Raw genomic sequence first — 5000 nt, 5'->3', positions numbered from 1 at the left:
CATAGAAACATTAAAATCATCTTGATTAATTATGAAAAGTATCAATAACGTTCCACCCATGAGACCAAAGGACGCTTTTGGTCATTGACTGCAGGAAAGGGCTACGAAAGGACTGAGTTGTTCTCTTGACAATAGAGCAAACACACAGTATCTCTTGAAAGGCTTTGGTTGCAAGCAGGACTAAGGCAGAGAGGAAGAGGCGAAGCGAGAAGGCTCACTCTCACCACAATCTGTCTGGAATAAGCCCAAATGCGTTTCAAATCAAATCAAATCTATGGGCTTAATATGCTGACCTAATCTTGTCGCCTGGCTTCCTGCTTTTGGGACAACGACTCCCATTGTTAGGCCGGAGAGATGAGCATCTCATCATTATATATAGATCTCTGAATAAGGTAACACCTACATAACCTTTTAGGGAGCGGTAAAGAGGTGACCTATAATGGTTGCAACTGACATCAGTTGTGCAGGTGAATTTGGCGCATATTGATGGTTAAAACGAGACATCAGCTGATGATGAAAATCAGTACATACGTAAAGGACAGTTACTTAGACTGTAATTCTGTCAAGTAAAAGTAAATGTATCCCACTTAAACTACTCAAGAAAGAGTGAAAAGTAACTGATCAGAAAACAACTTAATAAGTACTAGTTACATATTGAGTTAGTACGTTTTTTTAATACTTTATGGTAAACTGTGACAGCGAACCAAAAGGACAAGAACTTAGTGAAATTGATTTGACATTCATTTATTATTTAAGTCTGCCAGCACCATTTTGCAGATGTCCTCCAGCACCGGTAGTCTCGACAGAAGACTGACCGCAAACAAAGTCCATAGGTGGTACAGTTTCAACGACGGTCTGATTCAAAGTTGACTCAAATCAATGTGTTCAATTTCATAAAAAGGTCAATGGTACTTGACATTGGAATAATATATATATCTTTTTTAAATGTAATAGCATTAATGAAAATGTATTTCACAATATAATTCCAAGGACATGTGATGGTGAATGTGTACTACGCCAAGTGTGATGGTGAATGTGTACTACGCCAAGTGTGATGGTGAATGTGTACTACGCCAAGTGTGATGGTGAATGCGTACTACGCCAAGTGTGATGGTGAATGTGTACTACGCCAAGTGTGATGGTGAATGTGTACTACGCCAAGTGTGATGGTGAATGCGTACTACGCCAAGTGTGATGGTGAATGTGTACTACGCCAAGTGTGATGGTGAATGCGTACTACGCCAAGTGTGATGGTGAATGCGTACTACGCCAAGTGTGATGGTGAATGTGTACTACGCCAAGTGTGATGGTGAATGCGTACTACGCCAAGTGTGATGGTGAATGTGTACTACGCCAAGTGTGATGGTGAATGTGTACTACGCCAAGTGTGATGGTGAATGCGTACTACGCCAAGTGTGATGGTGAATGTGTACTACGCCAAGTGTGATGGTGAATGCGTACTACGCCAAGTGTGATGGTGAATGCGTACTCGCCAAGTGTGATGGTGAATGCGTACTACGCCAAGTGTGATGGTGAATGTGTACTACGCCAAGTGTGATGGTGAATGCGTACTACGCCAAGTGTGATGGTGAATGTGTACTACGCCAAGTGTGATGGTGAATGCGTACTACGCCAAGTGTGATGGTGAATGTGTACTACGCCAAGTGTGATGGTGAATGTGTACTACGCCAAGTGTGATGGTGAATGCGTACTACGCCAAGTGTGATGGTGAATGTGTACTACGCCAAGTGTGATGGTGAATGTGTACTACGACAAGTGTGATGGTGAATGTGTACTACGCCAAGTGTGATGGTGAATGCGTACTACGCCAAGTGTGATGGTGAATGTGTACTACGCCAAGTGTGATGGTGAATGCGTACTACGCCAAGTGTGATGGTGAATGTGTACTACGCCAAGTGTGATGGTGAATGTGTACTACGCCAAGTGTGATGGTGAATGTGTACTACGCCAAGTGTGATGGTGAATGCGTACTACGCCAAGTGTGATGGTGGTGAATGTGTACTACGCCAAGTGTGATGGTGAATGTGTACTACGCCAAGTGTGATGGTGAATGTGTACTACGCCAAGTGTGATGGTGAATGCGTACTACGCCAAGTGTGATGGTGAATGTGTACTACGCCAAGTGTGATGGTGAATGTGTACTACGCCAAGTGTGATGGTGAATGTGTACTACGCCAAGTGTGATGGTGAATGTGTACTACGCCAAGTGTGATGGTGAATGTGTACTACGCCAAGTGTGATGGTGAATGTGTACTACGCCAAGTGTGATGGTGAATGTGTACTACGCCAAGTGTGATGGTGAATGTGTACTACGCCAAGTGTGATGGTGAATGTGTACTACGCCAAGTGTGATGGTGAATGCGTACTACGCCAAGTGTGATGGTGAATGTGTACTACGCCAAGTGTGATGGTGAATGCGTACTACGCCAAGTGTGATGGTGAATGCGTACTACGCCAAGTGTGATGGTGAATGTGTACTACGCCAAGTGTGATGGTGAATGCGTACTACGCCAAGTGTGATGGTGAATGTGTACTACGCCAAGTGTGATGGTGAATGCGTACTACGCCAAGTGTGATGGTGAATGCGTACTACGCCAAGTGTGATGTTTAATCTTCCACTCAGAATGACATCGGGTAACTGTTGCAACAGTCAAACAACGGTCAGTATCGACATTTCTCTTGTCAGTCGTGTTACTAGTGTGCAAATCAGACACAGGTCAGCATGGAATAAACACGAAGGTAGGTATCCAGGTAAGAATCATACAGTGCAGATATCAACTCAACCATCTTCTTCCTCCCTAAGGTAGGATTTACCCGCCATCCTCCTTCTCTTCCGAACCGCTCCTTTCCACTTGGAAGGGGTTTTTCATTTTCTTGGCTGCCCCCCCACCCCTCGGTTGTGCCACTACAAGCTGTAACTAAAAGACACATGCACACAAAATAATGTATTTCTAGTATATGGCACAAAAAGCTTACTGAGATGATACACGGACTGTATTGACAGACGTGCTTATAGGCCTCGTCATAAAAACAGAAGGGCATTTCAGAGACACACAAACACACCCAGAGTGAGAGAGAGAGAGAGAGAGAGAGAGAGAGCAATGGAGTGACCGGATTCTGCGCCGGACGGACCACTTGACCTAGCTAACGTTAGCTAGCTGCATGGCTGGACACTGCAGCTAGCTAGCGACCTTAGCTAGAGTCTCTGGTGGCAACCACCCGTGAAAGCTATTGCCACACACGTCTGATTCGTCGTTTCAGTGTTTATGCCGGTGACATACTGACCACACCGCTCGCGTTTGCAAAATAAATGTACACATGCATGCTATTCAGTCATTGCACCCGCACTGCTCGTGCGTGTCAACGAGCGTCTGCGTAGCCAGGCGCTAAAATAGAACTTGGTTCTATTTGTGATGCTTGACGCGCTGCAAGTCCCGCCTCTTCCTTACATATACCCACATGGGTGATTGAAAGATGAACTGAGGTCCACACTCCAGTCCAGTTGGCAGTGGTAAAGCACCTTAAAGTTGGTTGCTAACCACTATATAAAGTCCAACGAAGAAGAAGCCTGAAGGAGGAGTGATTACTAGAAACAAACCCGGTTCACCATATTTTCTGTTGGTTGGAGTAGAGGACCTTGTCTATTTCAGGTAAAATAACAACCCAATGTTTATATCCCAAGACAAATTAGCTAGCAACAGAAAGCTAGCTAGCTAAATTGCCATAAATGTTTAATGCTTTTTGACCTGCCCCCAAATTAATATAGTTGGTTCAGAGTTAGTTATTTCAACCTGCGTGTCCTGATCGCGTCTGGTGTGGGTGGACAAAATCAACATGCGTGCGATGGCGCACGCGGACGCACGCACCCGAGCGAGCGGTCGGGTCAGTATGTAAGTTATCCAACAAGCAGAGATCATATGGGGTGCTAAACACAGGAGATTAAACTTCGCCATTTGATTTGCACTCGCCCTTAAAACGCAATTAGAACCGTAGAATTATATCTGAGAAATAGTTATCTTACCCAGACATATATAATCTTACAAAGGTAGAAAGTGATTAAAGTTAGTGATGGGACAATAGATACCAGAGTTCCGATGCAGTTTTAAAAGCACTACTGATCTGACACAATGTACCGATGCTCGTTTTTAAGTAACATTATCTCGTGATCAACGACGTCCAAAGCTTTGTTTGATCACGTGGTTTCTCAAACCGTGTGTTGCAAAATGCGAGATCTCACTGATTTCGCCGTGGGTTCCGGTGCTTTCTTCAATTCCAAGTTGCTTTCAACCACCAACCTTTACTGTAGGTCTAAAATGTAGTTAAGATCTTTCCATGTTGCGTCACCCGAACGAACGGTAGCTCAGCAAGTAGAATCTGGGACCATAGAACACTCATAGATGATAGGAAATTGGATCGAATCCCACCAATGGCATATTATTTTGAAAATGTTTATAGAAGCACAAAGAGGGGGGGGTGATATTTTTGCATCTCAAACTTTCTCACTCATCATTATTCACGATCATTCAGGATGATCCATAATCATGGTAGCATCCACATTCATGTAAAAGTGTTTAGACACATATTATATTCTTATATACAAATAAGAGTGACTCCAAAATGACACACCACATTATTTACCATAAATTCCTGGACGCAAAATAATCTGAAGCGCAGCCAAAACAAACAGCACATGCGTCCAACAAATGTGTAGAGTCACAAGCTCGATGTAGTCATTGCATGCTATGAATATGGGCCCAAATACTACACTCTTTACGACTTTAATACACATATAAGTGAATTTAACCCAGTACTTCTGCTTCCCTAAAATGGGAGGACTATATACAAAAAGTGTTGTCATTTTAAACGGTTCCCCGATATGGATGAAAATACTCTCAAATTAAAGCTGACAGTCTGCACTTTAACCTCCATAGTCACTGTATCATTTCAAATCCAAAATGCTGGAGTACAGAGCATTAAAA

Source organism: Oncorhynchus tshawytscha, linkage group LG24 (assembly GCF_018296145.1).
Source record: "Oncorhynchus tshawytscha isolate Ot180627B linkage group LG24, Otsh_v2.0, whole genome shotgun sequence".
Taxonomy (NCBI): domain Eukaryota; kingdom Metazoa; phylum Chordata; class Actinopteri; order Salmoniformes; family Salmonidae; genus Oncorhynchus; species Oncorhynchus tshawytscha.
The sequence above is the reverse complement of the archived record's forward strand: the minus strand, read 5'-3'. Positions refer to the sequence as shown.